The 20,559-nt window shown below is 40.1% G+C and overlaps 1 pseudogene; it reads left to right on the forward strand.

Moving 5' to 3' along the window:
• LOC133976659 (activin receptor type-2A-like) overlaps nt 1-20,559 on the forward strand; it is a 56,063-nt pseudogene that overhangs the window by 10,375 nt on the left and 25,129 nt on the right.

Below are 20,559 nucleotides of genomic sequence, written 5' to 3' on the forward strand. Positions count from 1 at the left end.
TCACACTGTGGCCTTTCTCACGTTCACATGCCTTCACCTGCGGCCTGTGTGTGTGTGTGTGTGTGTGTGTGTGTGTGTGTGTGTGTGTGTGTGTGTGTGTGTGTGTGTGTGTGTGTGTGTGTGTGTGTGTGTGTGTGTGGATCACGGCTGCAAACTGAGGTCCAAAAAACCCACATATATGAATACATTCCTTCAAAAAAATGCTGTTTCTCTTGTGATATTGTGTTGTTTTGAATGACTGTTGTATTGTGTTGAATGTTTTTTGGCCTTGGTTTGATTGTATAAACATTTCTGCCATATTTCAGATTTTCCTTTTTAATTTTCTGCACTTTGTCTCAGGCGCTTTTATGTGCAAATTCAAAAGACGTGAATAAAAAGAGAAAAAAAAGTCTGAAAGAAATCATAATCAAAAGTTCTTTATGACTATTTTTCATTGTTCCTCTATGCTAAGAACGTTTTGAAACATAATGAACTCCTCTGCATAGTCTTGTTTTGATCTAGTTTGGTTGATTTATTTATTTAATTTCATTTTTTCCTTCTGTAAAGGGTCCTTGGGTTTGTGAAAAGCGCTATATAAATAAAACGTATTAATATTATTATGATTATCTTTCATTTTCTGTCACCTCCAGCTTGAACTTTTATCCCTCTTCTTGTTCTCAGGTTGATTCTTGGAGCTTCTCGTTGGGTGGAGGGGAAAGTTTACGGCCTCCTTTTCTCTTTCTTTGCTTAACATCTTGAAGAACCCTTACAGCTATTTCAACTTTAAAGAAGCCATGACTTTCCTCTTCTTCTTCTTCTTCTTCTTCTTCTTCTTGTTCAAACATACAATAATTATCTTAATTTCAACACCTGACACAGTACAGCAGCTCCCCTCTTAAAGTGTCATTTATACAGGAGCGAGGTCCTTTCCGTCTGTTTTCTATGGCGTTGAGTTAACTTAAGGATTCATATGAATATTAACCTTCGTGTCGTCCTCCCCGTCTGTTTGGACTGTTCCTTCTTTCCTCCCTTCCTTCCTTCCCATCTGTCCTTCCTCCCTCCTTCCTTCTCTCTTTCTTTCTTTCCTCTCTCTTTCCTCTCTTCCTTCCTTCCTTCCTTTCCTACTCCCTCTCTTCTCTTCTTCTCCCCCTCCTCCTTCCTCCCCCTACCTTCCTCCCTTCCTTCTTTCCTCTGTCCTTCCTTCCTCCCTTCCTCTTTTCCTTTCTCCCTCCCTCCCTCCTTCCTTCTTTCCTCCCTCCCTCCTACCTACCTTCCTTCCTTCTTTCCTTTTCTCCCTCCCTCCTTTCCTTCCTTCCTCCCTTCTTTCCTTTTTTCCCTCCCTCCTTTCCTTCCTTCCTCCCTTCCTCTTTTCCTTTCTCCCTCCCTCCCTCCTTCCTTCTTTCCTCCCTCCCTCCTACCTACCTCCCTCCTTTCCTTCCTTCCTCCCTCCTTTCCTTCCTTCTTCCTCCCTTCCTCCTTTCCTTCCTTCTTCCTCCTTTCCTTTTCTCCCTCCCTCCTTTCCTTCCTTCTTCCTCCCTTCCTTCCTTGACTCAGGACAACAGGTCCTTTTCCATCTGTTTCCTATGGCATTTGAGGTAACTTAAGGATTCATATGAATATTAAACGTCTCTTCACACATAAGTCAAACTTTGTTGTTATTTGAATAAGTTTACAGAAGGACAGACGAGATAGTCGAGGTGCAGTATGTAACGCTGGCTGTTCAAGGTGTAAATCTGTGCTACTTTATGAAAGACGCATATGCTTTAAAAGAGTACACACTGTTAAAGGCGAGCCTCCCAAGAGAGATACGCCTTTTTTTTTCTCTTTTAAAAAAAAAGTATTTAATATTCAAATCTATTTCTTCTTGAAGACAGATTGAGGCCAGCCTGGAGTCCCTGTCATCCTCCGCTCCAAACAAATCATCAGCAGGGGAATAACGACGAGCGGTGTTTCATCTTTGTTATTCCCGTTGTCTCTTGCATAATTGACAGATATTAACATCCCATCAACCACGTCTAATTATAATCAATCCTCCAATAAGGGGGCTCACAATTAAGGGAGCGGCTTGATTGGTTAAAGTTTAACCCCCAGAGCCTATAATGAAGACGTGCACACAAACAAATTCATCAAGTTGATAGCGTGTCAAAGTAAACATCTGGAGAACCTTCAATGCACTCTTTGTATTTTAAATTAACGCTTAAAGAGAAATTTATCATACATTTCTTTTTTTTTACATAAGCGAACACCATCTTTCTCTGTCCTTCAAATTACGAGGGGATCAATCAGTTATTACTAGTTTGAAATGGCCCTTTTTTTTATAACTGCTCATTACTTAAAGGAGAGTTCAGATTGAAGCAGTTAGTGAGATCTAGAAGCAGGAAAAAAAAACCCATTATTGACACATTTCCCTGATTAAACAGCTCCATAAGAACCTCATAGACATGTGATAAAGTCGTAATGTTGTTGCAAAGTGTTGATTAAAAGCTGCAGTGGTTGCAAGAGATGAAAAAGCTGCAGAATAACAAGCATCATAAACATTAAAACCTCCAAATAGACTTGCTGAAGCAAAATTAGAAACCTCACATTATCTAAAAAGGTGCAAGTAGGCTTTACTTGTGTTACATAAGTTCTTCAATTATTACGTATAAACCAAAAAATCTGATGCTTTTCATGCACACTTGAGCAATAACTGCCTGACCTCTCATGCTAACACAAAGCTAATAATAAAACACTTACAGACCCACAGTGATGCTCAGGCTGAGTGTATGCAGACCCTAACCAAGTCAAAAGGACTTCCGTCTTTATACAAGTCAATGGAGAATTCACCAACTTCTCACTTGATTTCTAACCTCAGTAAACGTTTTCAAAATGTGTTTATGGTCTCAATCGCTAGTTTAAAGCCTTCTTCAATGCAGTATGATGTTCATTTGGGACATTTTGGCCTCCCTGATTTTATATGTGACGATAAAGCAGGGTATGCATTAGGGCGTGGCTACGTCGTGATTGACAGGTTGATTGGTTCACAGGTTCAGGAGGGCGCCTCATGCTCCTCCTGATGCCCATATAAGTAGAATCCGTGTTTTTATTTTTCCCAGCATGCACCTGACATTTTCAAGATGGCGCTGCTCAGATCCGAAACTATTGGCCTCCGAGCAGCAGTCCACAAACCAATGGGGGACGTCCACAGATGTTACGTCCATTTCTTATATACAGTCTATGGGAGTAACGTAAATGTAATGTGTAATACATTACATTTTCTGAGTAACAACCCCAACACTAAGTTCAAATCTAGTGTATTGGATCTCAAAAAGTAGCGAGGTCAACCGATGGTGAGCACTGGAGCCAGTTTGAAGCCCAGAGTTGCAGCTTATGCTCGGAGCCATGTTTCAAATTTGGAGCCAAGAACTTCCCAAAATAACAAAAAGTTGGCTTTTCACGCTCTGGAAACCCGCCTCGCTCCCTCGGACTGGAAGGACGTTGTCATGAATATTTGAACGTACAAGCGGTCTGACTTTGGTTTCTTTTCATCTAACAAGCAATCTTTGTTAAAGGTCAAAAATACAACTCACTCGTCGAATTTCCTTCTTTAAGACTGCCCGTTAATGTTTCTATCTATGAATCCTGCTGAAGGACGTTCTCTCTCTGACATATACGATAGATAATCCTGCTTTTTTCTGAAGTAAATCCTACATAGTAGCTTGGCAACCCTGACGACTGGAGTACCTGTAAATCCTCGCTTCAATGAAAAACTGGAAGGAATAAAAGACAGTGGCCAGGTTTGATGTCAATGCCCCCCCAATCCCCCCCCCCCCCCTGCTCGCTAAATCAATGCCCCGAGCCCCAAATGAAAGATGAAAGGCCGACAGAGAGCGAAGAGCTTTTTTAGCCAACAAAAGGATCCCTGTGCTCTCAGACACTCCAGCAAAACATCGATCTGTACTGCTGAGCTAACCCCCAACCCCCCACCCCCCCCCCCCCCCCCCCCCCCCCCCCAATCCCCAAACCTCTAACAAATGAATCTGATCGAACACAAATACCCAGCTTCGAGTCGCATGTTTTATTCATCAGTTTGTGTTGTGATATCCTTCTGTTTGTCACTACTGAAGGTATAATGCTCTTGTTTACTGGTGGTAAAAACAGCAATTTGAACAATCAAGGAACAATATCAGCACTGTGATTGTAAAAATTAGGATGTTTTACAGTGTTGCAACGCTGTTTTTAAGGTCTGGTTAGATTTAGGCACATAAAACAATTGGTTAGGGTTATGGAAGGATCATAGTTTGGGTTAAAATCATCACTTGAAATGTGGTTTATGCTTCTTTTGTCATTATATCAACAAAAAAACGCCATATTGTTGAGTGTTTTTAAAGGAAAAGTCCCAACTTGTGGTTTAACCCTACTGTTGTCCTCGAGTCAAGGAAGGAAGGCAGGAAGAAGGAAGGAAGGGAGAGAGGAAGGAAGGAAAGGAGGGAGGGAGGAAGGAAGGAAAGGAGGGAGGAAGGGAGGAATGAAGGGAGGACGAAGGAAGAAAAGGAGGGATGGAGGAAGGAAGGGAGGAAGAAGTTAGGAAAGGAAGGAGGGAGGAAGGAAGGAAGGAAAGGAAAGGAGGGAGGAAGGAAGGAGGGGAGGAAGGAAAGAAGGACAGAAGAAAAAAGGAAAGGAGGAAGGTAGGAAGGAAGAAATGAGGGAAGGAAGGAAGGAAGGACAGAAGGAAGGAAGAAAGGGGGATGGAGGAAGGAAAGAAGGAAGGAAAGAAGGAAGGGAGGAAAGAGAGAAGGAGGGAGGGAGGAAGGACAGGCAGAAGGAAGGAAGGGAGGAAAGAAGGAACAGTTAAAACAGACGGGGTCAATTTGACCCGAGAGGACGACACAAAGGTTAAAAACATGACGCCTGCCTCTTTCTATAAAAGTTTGTAGTAGACAAGCACATCCAGAGTTTTAAAAAAGCAGGTGTTGGACCAAATAACAAATAAAAGTAAAAGCAGCTCCCAATGCAGCTAGATTTAATTGAGCTCAACGTCCGAAGACAAGAATCCATCTGAAGAAGAGCATTGAACTCGAAACGTCACTTGTGATATCCTATTAAATCTACGTTCCTCTTTCTATCCTATATGAAAATGTGTTACCTTATATTGGCGTCATCCGAACTGCGTCGCCTCCTCGTCTCATAATTACGTCATTTTTCTGCCAGACCTTTGACCTGTGCTGTCAGGCTGAAAGGAATACACGGAAAAACCCTTCGAAACACTTTAACATGTGCTAGAAAACAGTCATTCGTGATGCATTTTTCATTTCTTGGTTCATTTTAACCTCAATAATCAGCAATAATTTGACCAATTACTACACATTTCAAAAAACCCACATGAAAAGCTGCATTTGAGTCCTCATTTACCCGTTTTATTAACATGCAGTGTGGTTATCTGGATGTGGAAAACTCACGTTAATGCAACATAATTAAAGACGAAAAGATGCTGGTTAACTGTAGAGAGTGTAAGGAGATTGCCAGAAGGATAATGACAGTGAGGTGTTTGATTAAACGCTGTATAATTAACAACTCTGTGGACTTTTGTTAGCACACAAGCCAAACTAACTTAGTTTAATTGACAGCCTTACGTACGCTATTTCCATTTCTAAATGGATTTAAAAAGAATGAAGTAGATTCATGGCATTGCATCCCTTGAGCTTTGCTAACTTTTCATGCAGGTTGTGCATCCTTAAGTTAACAATAAACCTATTAAAGAGAAGAAATTGACAAAAATGCATTTAACATGTTAGTTACACTGCAAAGATACACACAATGCATGCTGGTGCAAATATTTTAACATTAACAAAACTATGAGGAAGACCATGAGATGCAGTTAACCCTCATGTTGTCCTTGAGTTAAGGATGGAAGGGAGGAAGAAGGAAGGAAGGGAAGGGGGGAAGGAAGGATGGAAGGGAGGAAGAAGGGGGGAAAGGAAAGAAGGAATGGAGAAAGGAAGGAAGGAAGGACGGAGGAAAGAAAGAAGGAGGGAGGGAGGGAAAAAGGAAAAGAGGAAGGGAGGAAGGAAGGAAGAAGGACAGAGGAATGAAGGAAGGGGGAAGGTAGGGGGAGGAAAGAAAGAGAGAAGGAGGGAGGGAGAGGAAGGACAGACGGAAGGAAGGAAGGAGGGAAGAAAAGAAGGAGGGAGGAAGGAAGGACAACGAAGGAAGAAAGGGGGATGGAGGAAGAAAAGAAGGAAGGAAGGAAAGAGACAGGAAGGAAAGAAAGAGGGAAGGAGGAAGGACAGACGGAAGGAAGGAAGGAAGGAAGGAAGGGAGGAAAGAAGGAACAGTCAAAACAGACGGGGTCAATTTGGAGGCCATCACGAAATTTAAAAGTGCAAGTTTGAGCTTAGATTACTTTATATTTATATATATATAATTGAAAAAAACAGTAACTACATTTAAAAGGCAGGTTGAGAGAAGTAAAACGCAGCATTTCATCTTAAAATAATTCACAATACAATATATAAAAGGATTTATAATATATCTAAGAGGATCTGAGGTTGCTAACAATCATCTCTGTGTCTATTCTGAGTTAATCACATTGATTCCTCCTATTTTATGAATCAAACCTTTGATTTGCAGCACTCTATACAACAACATATACCATCAAAGTCACAATATGTGTTTCATCAGCTTAAAAAAAAACCCTTTGCAATCATAAATATTTATGCATTATGATAATTCGTCTATATATCTCACAGCCAAATCTGAAAATATCATACTGTGACATTACTTCAGATTGGAGCTCAAAGGCCATAAGAGATTAAAAATGTACCATGCATCACAACAAGGCCACTCATTTTCTATCCATATGCTGCACATGTTTAAAATACATTTAATTAGAACACCGTTAATTAACTATTAACGAGTTCAAGAGTTCAACTATATTCTCACAATCTATATGCAAATCTATCGACTTGTCCTCAAGACTAAAAGGGGAAGCAGAGCTGCAATAAAACTGGTGAAAAGAGCCTCTCAGCCTTCCTCCTGTGTGTTCATCGTTAAGTGCGTGGGTTTTATTGCGTGTCGTCGTCCTCCACGCTGGCACGTCAGAACCCGGCAAGGTCCTTCCCAGAGGGCAGCGGAGACGTGGATGGAGATGGAAATGGAAATGTCTGAAGCAGAGAGCGGAGCCTGCAAGGACACGCAAGATATGTTTTCTCAGCAATGATGCATAACGTTCACAGCAGGGAGGGGAAAAAAGAAGGATGCATTATAGAGGAGGAAGAGGGAGGAAGGAGGAAGACCTGGATATGCTGTGTGATTGCAATGCTTTTTAAAGGACAGCGTGTCTATTGTGAAGAATACAGGCATCATTTACAGTAACTTAACATCTCATTTAAATCTCCACAAATCATTTTAGAGCTCAAAAAAGCCCCAACTGTGATATCCCTAAAAAACGTGAGGTTATTTGGGAGAAATCAGCACTGAAGTCACCCGGTTTACAAGCAGCCGGGTCACTTATCTGATTTTGACCCCTGTTATTTTTGAAGCCTTATATATTTTCAAGATGCCGAAGAGGGTTTTTCTTTAGTTTATTTGTCATTTTTAAGGCAATGTCAAGCTGTTGAGCTGTGAAAACTGGACTATTTCAAGTAAATAGTTAGTCTGGAAAGTAAAAGGGTCCCATAGAAGGAGAATAAAAGGTAAAAAAGCAAATAAAAAAGGCCAAGAAGTCATGTTTCTTTAAGCAGAAATCTAAATTTGCTAACCAGGATTCTCAATATCTTGTCCTGATTATGAAGAGAAGGTTTATTTTTCTTACACGGCACTCAAGAAGTCAGGTGACTGCAGAAAGATGACAGTAAATTGGTTACATAAGTGCATGTAATTGTGCTAAAAGGCGGGATATATAATGGTACGTTGCTTTTTTTTGGGGGGGGGGGGGGGCACAGAAGCATGATGATGGTGCATGATGAGATAACTGTGCTATTATATATCATAATATTCTGCAGATTATTAGGTTGAATAAAGATGCATGAAAAGGCAGAATAAAAGGTTATATCTGCGCTAAAAGCTCTTCTGTGCTTAAGTCTAGCACAAGAAAAAAACATTTCCAACAACGGGCATCAAAGTTGTGCTATGTTTATTTTCAGGTATGTGGTAACCATGGTGATATATGTGGTATGGATTACTGTTAGACCTACTGCAGACCCTGATGGCTTATATGTGACAACAGTATAGTGGTGCATAATGCAAAAAAACACATGTATAATTTACATTTCTGTATTTTTGTTGGTTTTAAGTAATTTGAAATGACATTTGCACCATTTGTTAACCAAAAACAAGACTGAATGCTCCTGAAAATGTCAAATGGTGTAACCACAAAAAACGTGTAAATGGTTCCTGATTGACATGATTCCCCAGATTTAATTTAATATTTAGAACAATTGTATTCCATTACCTTTATTTAAAAAGTTATAATGTAAGATCATGCCAAACTAGTTGATATGGTGTTTTATTGACAATTTTGTGTTTTAAGCAAGTTGAAAGTTTTTATGGTTACACCACTTAGACATTTTTGCCATAATCCTCTAATATATTCTCTCAAAATGGATTAAAAGCAGAAATTTGATGCTGGGTCCACAAAAAAAAGTAATGCCCTCAGCTTTGTAGTAGTTTGTTGAAATAGTACATGATGCATATTTAAGGGTACTGTAAGGATGGTGGGGGGTGTTATCGGGGTCCATATATGATATCTGGTTTTATTTGTCCCAGTCCAGCCTGGTTTAGAGGTGTGAATGAGCTCTCCTGAGTAACCGGTTGAGAAAAAAAAAAAAAAAACCCTCCCACCTCTTCTCAATGTAAGACGTAAGGCTGTTGGACAGACAGGGAAATAAAATTACTTTTTATTGCACCATGTGTCGACTGTAAAATTAGTACATGTGGAAGTCATCTCATTTTCACAGCATCTGTCTGCCCGTGAAACTAAATCCAAGCCGTCTGGGTGGAAGTGTGTGTTTGTGTGTATGTGTGTGTGTGTATTTTCCATCCGATTTGTCTATTTGCTTTGTAGACATGGTTTTTTTTCTTCTTAAATTCTCTTCATGAGATCTTGTTGCTTCACTTCCTCTGCAAAAGTCCCCCTTAAGCAAGGCGCTTAAAAACCAGTTGCATCGTAGCTTCAGGCCGTCACGGTATCTGAGAGTGTGTAACTGCTGTGAAGGCGCTTTCTTTCTCCTCGTGTAGCTATAAGTGAAAGCTTACACACTCTTTAATGTCCTCTAAACCTCATTGTGTGTGATGTCAAACACATCAGCCACATGGAAAAGAGACTAGACGCCTTCTGTTCTTCATCCTGTGGAGAGAGAGAAGAAAAAAAAAATGTGTGCAGATGAGGTGTTATGACCTCGACAATGCCGTTTTCATGTGTTAATCTTATTCTCAGCAGTGCTTCCTTCACAGGCAGCTTATGTACATTTCCTCGATTAACACCTCCTTTCCTATTTTGGGAGCTCAGGGAGTAATTTCATGGTAACCACATTTGCTTAATTACATAAGAGAGACAAAAAGAAAGAGCGAGAGAGAGAAGGAGAAGTGTGCTGCGCTGCTCTTTAGCTCGGAGACGATGCTCTGACTCGACTCCAAACGCAATTAATGCTGGACGAGTGCCGAGGCCACTCTGGGCAGATGAGGAGGATTGTTGAGGAGAACGAGGCCGATGTTCTGGCGCCTGACGCTTCAACCTGCAACCCTTCAAAGACAGATTTGAACATGAAACATACATCCTGACGCCACTAGATCCAGCTAAACACTCACTTGATCTTGGTTTTGCATAGCAACTGACCTCCCTTCATGCAATTTAAACCACTTTTTTAGTTTGATTTCTGATCTGACGCCACAATCAACGAGTAAAAACCACAAAAAAAGCAGATCTAAGAGATGATTTGGTTAGATTTAGGCACAAAAATAACAAGGAAAACATTGCAATTTGGGTTAAAACAGCAGATTTTTGTTGTCGTGGTTACAGTAATAACTTGGTTAAACTGTGTTAAAGTCCAGTGTTTAATTGTCCAATCCCTCCACTTGGATATTCCCTGACTTCGATAAACACAGGTGAGCTTTTTCTGGACTAGACTTCATGAAAAATGATGTTTGGCTGTACTTTTTTTTAACATGTTACAATTTTAAGATTCAATAATAGACTGAATGTCTGGTCAAAGTGGATTTTTTTTATATTTTAGTGGAGAAAAAGACAACTTCTTGCAGTAAGAGCAAAAATAGATTAAGAGGAACCTGAGACAAAATAAGAAATACTATAAAAACAAGAACAAACCTTCTAGTGGAAAGTCTTTAAGAAGTAATTTATGATGCAGAGAAGACAAAAAAAACCTGTATTTAATATTAAAATATCACAAACACAAATATATAAAAACCTACTTGAGTTACTTCTTCCAATCACTCAGTTCCCCGCTGAGACCTGCAGCCAGTCAGAAAGACGACTGGACTTCACAAATACATTATCTGTCTGCAGAAACACACACACACACACACACACACACACACACACACACACACACACACACACACACACACACACACACACACACACACAGGTAAACACACTGAGTACAAACTGCATTCAATCTATCTTTTCCTGAAAGGTTTTGCACACACGCACATTGCATTTAAGTGTAATGCTTTCATCCTCCCTTTTCCTTGTCTGTCTCTTTCATGGACACACACACACACAATATATATGCACACACACACACACACACACACAATGTCTTATTAAACATATTAGATTCATAAAGTTTACCTCTTTGTTTCCCTTAAACTTGACCTTATATTCACTCTTTCATCTGCATTTTTTACAATACCAGCAAATCATTTAAGCTGAATTAAAGCAATAAATAAATGTGCAAAGTTTAACATTTTGGGAAAATGATGCAAAAACATGATTTAGCTTTTAGGAAATATATTTATATGTGCACTACAGTAAGACCTGGACTTAATAACGGTTACTTTTGTACGGCTGTTTTTTTTATTTCCTCCTCAAAGTGAGATATTGTACATGATGTCAGTTAAGAGAGAGATGTGGTTTAACAATAATAAATATGGATTCAAGCATTAGTTTATGATCCTGAAAAGGTTATATTAGATATTTGCACATAGGTGAACTTTGACATGCAAATTTGTTTTACTCCCTGTGTTTTCCCCACCTTATTCTATTTCCTCATGTGCTTCACCTGTGTCTTGTTCTACTCACCTGTGTCTTGTTCTACTCACCTGTGTCCTGTTTGTAATCACTCTATGTGTATTTAAAGTCTTGGTTTTCTGTTCCATCGGATGTCTGATCGCCTGTTTGGTTCAGTCTTGTATAGTTCTTGTTGAGCCTTGTCAGTCTTCATCAGTTCTTGTCATTTCTCATCAGTTTTGTTTATACTTCTATATCGAAATAAAGACATTTTTCTGCAGCCCTGTTTGCAGTCTCTTGCAATTGGGTCCATGTGCTCCACTTTTCACCCCATAGGGATAATAAGTTGCTGACTAACGTAAGAAGAACTGCAATGTAGATTAAATGAGCCACATAGTGCTAATAATGCTAATAATGCTAATAATGCTCCACTCATGCTCAGCAGGTTAGTTGCTCATTGTGATTGGCTGCTTCACCAGTATACATGCACACAGTAATGATTTGTTGTATCTGTGGCACGAGATGTGTGTCAATTGCGTAACTCTCACACTGAATAAGTAAGAGTTGGCAGTCGTGACTATGAAATTCAATCCAGGAAGTCCAATTAGAGCTACAGTTTAATGCATTTAAAGGCTTATCAGACGCCAGAAGAGAAGATCGCAAAGTAGAAAGTAGTAATATGGCATTCATGTTACTCCACCAGGAATGTGTGCACTTGCATATATGTAACTGACCAACACAGAAACTTGCTTAGTGCAACTTATTTGCTCTGTGGGAGCTCTTTGCATCCTCATCCCCTACTACACTACCTTCATTCAAATGAATAAAGTCTCTCTCTCTCTCTCTCTCTCTCTCTCTCTCTCTCTCTCTCTCTCGTGAGTGCAGCTCAATGAAGATAAAGACGGGGAGGAAATAAAATTAACTGCAGCTCGTGCATTTAAAAAAAACAAAAACAAAAAATGTGTTTATTCATTTAAATAAAAACTGTTTGCAGGGTTTTATAGACTTGGCTATCCTCCATATACACACACACACACACACACACACACACACACATACTACCCTCGGGTGGTTTCCTCTTGTCTCAGCGGCCGTGTTCATCACTCCTCTCTGCCTGGCTGCAACACACTCTCCACTTCATCACTGTCAGAGCAGGAGACTCTCTCTGTGTGTGTGTGTGTGTGTGTGTGTTTGCACTCTCAGTGTGTATCTGTTAATGCATCTGCCAGCATGTTTACGTGTGTGTTTCTGTTTGTCTGTATATCTTCAGCCTGCATTGAGTGTGTGTGTCTGTGTTTCAGGTGTTATTTGACCCCCTGTAAGACAGCACACACACACACACACACAAACACACACACACACACGCCCCTGCCTGTTTGATATGAATATTAATTTCAATTACCGCTGCTTTCTTTCCACGGTGCCAAGCGACAAACAAATGAGAACAGCAATAAAAAAGCAAAACACAGCCGGCGTTTCTCCTCTAAAGACCGCTGAGGGAAACAAATCCCTCTGCGCTCGTCTGTTGCATTTTAAAGGTGCACTATGTAAGATTTGCCCACCTGCACCAATGAAATAGTGGGCAGCATAACAGCACAGTCCCTCCTCTTTAATTTCCTCCTAAAATGCACCACATGCAAACCCCCAACACCTCTTTTAATAAGGTTATGTTTAACTTAATATAGCGTAAAGTTTACTTTTTGCAGTGAATCTGTGCTGCAGGATTGTTAAGATATAAAAATGCATGTTGGGGACATTATAGCCAGCGATAATTGACCAAACCAGACTTAATAAAGTGACATATTACCTGTCGTACAGTAAAAATTAGAGCAGCTTTCAGCCTGACTTAAAAATCTCCATCATTGCTGCCATGGTAGCTAAGGTGGGTTAATTTTTGAACTTTTTTTTGTTTAAATTCTGGTCAAATCTCACATAGCACACCTTTAAGTCAACTTTAAGTTTTTAATGTGGATTGATGACCGTTGCGTAGGTGTTGCAGCTACCGCGATAGTAAATGCTCGGTGAGAGGCAGAGCTGAAGTATTATTAATGAGATAGTTAGAGAGAAAGAGAAAGAAGGGGTGGAAAAGAGAGAAGAGGAGGGAGTGAGGAGATGGAGAGACAAGAGGAAGAGGATTGAAAGCAGATGTAAGGTTTAGAAAGAAAGAAAAGACCTGCTGTTTTATGTATGTTTCTTTTTACACTACAAAACTTTCCCATTATTCACAAATGAACGCCTCGTTAAAACAAACTTCTCCTATTATAACATAAGTTGATCATTTGTTAAAAACGTCCATACGACATTAAAACAAGAACAAGATCCAGTCAGTGCCTAACGATACGAGACGATATTGAATAACATGGAGATTTGTTAAAATGACCAATTATCAACATGTTTTGTGCATTTTTTTTAAAGAGCTAAAATTACCTCTTTGGCTTTATGAAGTAACAAAACACATACAACTGATAGATAAAGGTATTTTCTGGAGCTCTAGTTTCTGTAATGGCCCTAACCAAGAAATTAAATCCCTTTAACATCTCTAAAAATACAAAGTCAATACTTTAAAAAGAAGGATTAGTTTTCTTGGTTGCTTGACTGACAGGAACTTTAGCTTCTCTCATTACATTCAGGAGTTTTATTGCTCCATAATCTGGTAAAGTTTAGAGCAAAATGATGCGTAATGAAGTTCAAATCATCCCTGCAGAAGTTGGAGATTAAAAATATATCTGTGTTATCACCATAAATGAATATGGACTCCATGGCAGCTCCGCAAAAGTGAAGCCAAAGCATCTGGATCGCCCCCTGGTGGCTGGCTGCAGTATAGGTTATAAATCCTGTCCTCGTTTTTGTTAGCTAACGTTTACAAAAATCAAAGTACAAGTCAAATAAAACATTTTCCAAGCATGATTTCTGTCATTTTAGGTCATTCTTATCATGCTGAAGTTTGTCCACCTGCTCATTTTTATGATACGTTTTTTTAAAATTAGTTATTTGACGATATAAAAAAGACTCTGGCTCCAAATGACGTCAAACAAGCAAGATGTCAGCTCCTGGAAATGAGATATTCTGGCCTCACTTTCATATAATGGCAAAAAAGACAAATACATCAGTGTTATCACCAATCCCCAAAAGTTGAAGGCAAAACATCTGGATCGCCCCCTGGTGGCTGGCTGCAGTATAGGTCATAAATCTCATTATTTCCGTCATTTTAGGTCATTCTTATCATGCTGATGTTTGTCCACTTGCTCATTTTTATGATAAGTTTGGTTTTAATTAGTTATTTGATGATGGGGGTGTTATGTTATGATTGACACCTGTGACTGCCGCTCTCTACTGCGCAGACTCTGGCTCCAAATCCCCCGGAAATTAGATATTTCGGTTTCACTTTTGCATCGCAGCATATCCATATTTATATACAGTCATTGGTTAAAACAGGCTTTGATGTTATCTTGTCTTAACTCTCGATGTATAACCTATTTTAAAACTCCCAATAATGTCAATCATCCTTCATGAGCTCATTCGTTCTTATTTTCTTTTTGACTGCAGACACACACACAAAAAAGAACCAAAAGAAAAAAAAAAGAAGAAGCTACTGTCCTTTTTTTTTTTTGCATCTATTGATTTACACAGAGAAAGTGAGACTAAAATAGTACAAGGCTCTTACACAAAGCTACAAGGCAAGATTCGAGGTAGACTGATAGGAGAGAGAACTCTTGAGTACAGCGAATAAAAGGCAGAGGGATAAAAGAGAGGAAGACATATATAATGGGGAATACGAAAGGGAAGACAGAAGAATGGAGATCTAATAATTCCTTTTTTTGTGTGTTTTTAATGCTGTAATTAAAGATTTGAATTAGCATTTTCACAATTGAAAACTTACAACAATTGATTCTATTAGAAAATGAGAATACTCTTCTTTCTTTTAATCTCTCCCGATCATCTCGGTGCATTGATATTCAGATAAAAACAAAGCTTTGTTCCTCTAAAAAAGTAGATATATTTTGGAGATTAAAACGAGCAGCGAGAGAGACCTAGAAAACAAAAAAAGAAAGAAGGGAGTTGACTGATTTCTGTTGCTGTTTTTAACGACCTAACTAGAATAAGTGCTGATGCTCGGCCCGAGTTTGGTGTTCTGGCGAGAGGCTGGAGACACAATAGTATTAATAAAAGCGATCCCCAACGGTGCTGCAGATGTGTTCTTCATTAGTCTCTGCTCTTGCTATAGAAAGCTGAAATTGATTATCACTGCAGCAGCCTCTCAAAGTCTGCAGTTTTTTGTTGTTTTTTTTTACTGTTGAACAAAAAAAGTCTCCAGACAAACTCGAACAGACGAAAGGCGCTAAGGATCGATTTTCACTTTGAGGTTGATCCCACCACAGTCGCGTATCCTTGTCTCGAAGATTAGGCCGTGCAAGTTAAAGTAGACACGCGGGGGTAGCGGCACGGTGCAAACTGCCAACGGCTCATTAAATCAGCCCCGAGCCAAAAGTTTATCCTGCAGGATCTGAAGAGAGCTTCTTAAGACTTTGGGGTTTGTTCAAAGGTTCTCTGCAGAGCCCAAAGGTTCATAGAGGAGCCTCGAGGAGTTCCCCAAGGAGCTGTCTCGAGGATCCTCCGCAAGTTCTGAAGGTTCCTTGAACATCTTTTTTCCTTTTTTACAAGAAGTTCAAACCCCCCCAAGCAGAGAATTAGGATGAGTGATGTTCACCTGCTCAAACCAACAAGGTAGTAAACATGTAGACACTTTATTTGGGTTTATTTTAACACATGACTAAAGCTGTGACGATTCGTGGGGAAAACGTGACACCACCAAGTTTATAACAGGGAGACTTTTTTTTTGTCACAATGTTCACACAGAATTTAACATTGAATGACAACATCTGTGGCTTCTTGTTCTCTCCTGTCACATCTTTTAAGTTTATTTTATGGATTTTATGCAAAAGAAATAGTGATAATAATAATAATAATAATTAGATTTTCCTCCAATGTCCGCTTACAGCAACTAAAGCAAAGGTGTCAAACTCATTTTCATTCAAGGGCCTCATACAGTCCAATTTGATCTCATGAGGGCCAGATCATTAAAAAGATGGAGGGAGGGAGGAAGGAAAGATTGAAGGAAGAAAGGACAAATGGAAGGAAGGAAGGAAAAGAAGGAGGAGAAGGAAGAGAAGACCAGAAGAAAAGATGGAAGGAAAAAAGGACAGGTGGAAGGAAGGAAGGAAGGAAGGAAGGAAGGAAGGAAGGAAGGAAAAGAAGACAGAAAGTAAAGAAGGAAGGACAAATGGAAGGAAGGAAGGGTGGGAGGGAGGGAGGGAGGGAGGAAGGAAGGAAGGAAAGATGGAAGGATGGAAGGAAAAGAAGGAGGAGAAGGAAGAGAAGACAGGAAGAAAAGTTGGAAGGAAAAAGGGAAAGATGTAAGAAAGAAAGGATGACAAAGGAGAGTGGGCCGGATCGGACCCATCGGCGGACCGGTTCTGGCCCACAGGCCGCATGTTTGACCCCCCTGAACTAAAGCATAATTAAAGTTTATGTCGTCATATTTGAACACTCAGTAATTGTAACAGGTGAAAGTTGAGGAAATAATAGAAAAACATGCTTTTGTCTCTCCTCTTTCTTTATCTGTGAATGGTGAGACTTGAGTTTCCCTCTTTCTCTCTGTGTGTGTGTGTGGAGTCGGTCCCCCCTTTTCTCCAGGTCTCCATGGTGACGGAGGTCGTGCTGCTCGATGTGTGCTCAGACTCTTCATATATACCACCTTATCAATCCATCTGTAATCTCGTCGTCCTGTTTGTCCGTAGTGTATTTTTCATAATTTCACTTTCTTGGTCTATTTTGTACCATAAAACTATTATATATAAAATCCAGATAAGCTTTCTTCCATTTTTTTTCTCCATTAAAGGATTTATTGTGGAGTTTTTGCTTAACCAAATGGAAGGTTTAAGGATAGAGGATGAACTATATGAATAAATCAACTTAACTTTAACCACTTGTGTGACTCAAAATGTTAAGTTTAGTCGAGCCTACATATTCAATTGTAACGAGTAATAGACACTTTTTAAAGTTTTACATACTTGAATTATACATGAAAACAACCAATAATTTTAGAGTATAAGTAGGTATTTACTGTAGTTCACCAGCCATAAAAATGAAGAATTGTTGTCTATTCTCAGATACACTAAAGGGCCATTTCACCCAAATCCACAGCCCTCCCTATGAATAATTGTCTGTATTTTCCACCTCTAAAAATAGATCCTAATGGAAACTTTTCACTGCTGCACATGGATATTATTTCTGGAAACACAAAGTACATCGCTATTGAGTTATAAACTGACTTTCTTTTTGACTCTATGTGCAAAAAATGCACATTTTGTGATGGCTGAGGTGTCAAAACTTCACCAAATATACCTGAAATTAGCTGATGTTGCAGTAAAAATACATGGCTAAGTAGGATTTATTAAATATTTATAGTTAATATATTGTATTGTCTTTGCAATCCAGTCCAATTAAAATAAAAAACAACAGATTTATAGGTTTGAATATACAGCAACAAACAACAAGACAGCTGGGATTACTATTGACACAGAGAGTAAAGACAGAGGTGAGGTGTTTTAGTGTGAGTTGACACACACACACACACACACACACACACACACACACACACACACACACACACACACACACACACACATATATTCACACACCTGTCAGCGCCTCACCTGATCCTGCAATGAAAACAGCCTCTCCAGGGAGCAGCAGCAGCCGTATCCTGAACACCAGCAGCTATTTTTAATACAGATCATTTGCATCAGACTACAAGTGAACCACAACTTCATTTTTTTGGGAGCTGTTTCAGTAACAACAACATCATCTAGGGATATACACACAATTACATTTCCTAATAATCTATTTTTTACCACCACCACCACCACTTTCACATATTTCATCACGCTATCGGCCCCCCTGAAGCGTTCTTGCTTTTACTTTACATCACGTTTCATCAAGCGGACACGCTGTGCCGACACTCTTTTCACCAGCCTGAAAAAATGAAATGAATTTTTACATCGCTCTGCATTTCATCTGCACCATACAAGACAAGCCTTTCATTCAAACTTGAGGTCTGCACCCGTCTCGCCTCCCTCTCCTCCTTTGGTTCACTCAGCAGGGGTCCCCGACACCTTGAGTGATTGCCGGTGGTCTGCAGTCAGCGGAGAGGAGGAAGGGTGGGTGTCTTATTTCAAAAAGGCAGAAAGGAGGAAGAGAGGAGGAAGATTTGTAGGAGCCCTTAAAGCCCCCAAAGGCAGACTGGCGCCTCTTATCCTCGATCCAAGTCAGAGGAAGCAAAAGCCTCCTGTCGAAGCCGCCCTGTGCAGCAATTACTGCGGAGGAGCCGTGAGGATGGATGGATGGGAGCTGGTCTGCACCAATGTTTCTCTCATCATCATCATCATCATCATCATCGTCATCATCATCATCATGCAAGATTAGTTGCAGATTTGGCTGAAATTAGGTCAAATAAATAAGTATAACTCATTTTCATTCAAGGGCCACAAACAGCCCAATTTGATCTCATGTGGGCCGGATCATTAAAAAGATGGAAGGAATGAAGGAAGTAAGGGAGGGAGGCAGGGAGGGAGGAAGGAAGGTGTCAAGGAGGGAGGAAGGAAGGGAAGATGGAAGGAAGAAAAGGACAAATGGAAGGAAGGAAGGAAAAGAAGGAGGAGAAGGAAAAGAAGACAGATAGGACAAATGGAAGGAAGAAAGGAAGGAAGGAAGAGAAGATAGGATGGAAAGATGGAAGGAAGGAAGGAACGAAGAAAGAAAAGGAGGAAGGAAAGATGGAAGGAAGAAAGGAAAAGAAGGAGGAGAAGGAAGATAAGAGAGGAAGAAAAGATGGAAGGAAAAAAGGACATGTGGTAGGAAGGAAGGAAGGAAGGAAGGAAGGAAGGAAGGAAGGAAGGAAGGAAGGAAGGAACGAAGAAAGAAAAGGAAGGAAGGAAAAGAAGACAGAAAGGAAAGATGGAAGGAAAAAAGGACAGATGGAAGGAAGGAAAAGAAGAAAGGAAGGACAAATGGAAGGAAGAAGGGAAGAGAAGGAAGAGAAGACAGGATGAAATAAATAAATAAATAACCAGTTGCTCAGGAGTCCCAGTTTAGTAAAAAGCAACATGAGTGAAATCTGAAATGTAGAGTAGAAGTTGAAGGAGACTGAGCCAACTCTTAGAGGAGACAGCAAGTCCACATCCAGCTCATTAGCCGCCTTGCAGTCCATATATATAAATATAAATATATATATACACGCTGCTCCACAAGAGGAATGGTTTGAAGTTGTGAACAGTGCCTGCCCTGCTGGTGACCGTGCTATAGCTACATTGTTAGTGTGCAGACTGTAGCCGTAGTACAGTGTAGCAGTGCAAGTGTAAAGTACAGTAACTCCATCATGAAGGCTGCAGAGTCGAGTGTTTCATGGAGCAACGGGGAAGCAGGAGCTGAGAATAGAAAGGCTGCAAGAAAACTGTGAAGTCTGTGCAAGATAACGTCATTGTTAAGTGTCTTTTCTTTCATGTCATCTGTTCTCTGTTTGACTGATATCGTCTGAAGGTTTTGATGCTAAAGTAGGAGCAGTTTATAAGCCTTAACATGATATTATATGTTTTAACTTGACACTTCCCCCATTTCTAATGTTACAGTGACTAAGAATATGAATAAATGTATCATCTGAAATCTATAATATCCTGTCAGGGTGTTTATGGGTCAATTATGTTATGTATGTCCTTCCTTCCTCCCTCCTTCTCTCTTTCTTTCCTTCTTTTCTCTTTCCTCCCTTCCTTCTTTCCTTCCTCCATCCCCCTTTTTTCCATCCTTCTGTCCTTCTGTCCTTCCTTCCTCCCTCCCTCATTCTTTCCTTCACTCCTTACTTATTTCCTTCCTTCCTTCCTTTCTTTCCTTCCTTCCTCCCTCCTTCTTCTCTCTTTCTTTCCTCCCCTTACCTTCCTCTTTTCCTTTCTCCCTCTCTTCCTCCCTCCTACCTTCCTTCTTTCCCCGTCCTTCCTTTCCTTCTTTCCTTCCTCCCTCCTTTCCTTCCTTCTTCCTCCCATCCATCCTTCCTTCCTCCCTCCTTTCCTTCGTTCTTCCTCCCTTCCTTCCTTGACTCGAGGACAACAGGAGGGTAATAACAAACTGGTCAAAGTTTAGTCTGAACAGCTATTTCTCCAGACTTTTTTTTTCTGACTTTCCCTTCACTACTTAAAACTAGCGGAGGCTGCATCATCTGTTTGTTGGACTATTATAAAACCGTAGAAACTGTCACATTAACTGTGGTTGGAAGCTCTATTGAGAAATGTTGATCAGCATGTGCGCTGGCACCTGTCGATGCGGAGTCTGTTCAGAACGGAGCCAGCAGCACACTCCAAATG

This window comes from Scomber scombrus, chromosome 24 (genome assembly GCF_963691925.1).
Source record: "Scomber scombrus chromosome 24, fScoSco1.1, whole genome shotgun sequence".
In the NCBI taxonomy this organism is placed as follows: domain Eukaryota; kingdom Metazoa; phylum Chordata; class Actinopteri; order Scombriformes; family Scombridae; genus Scomber; species Scomber scombrus.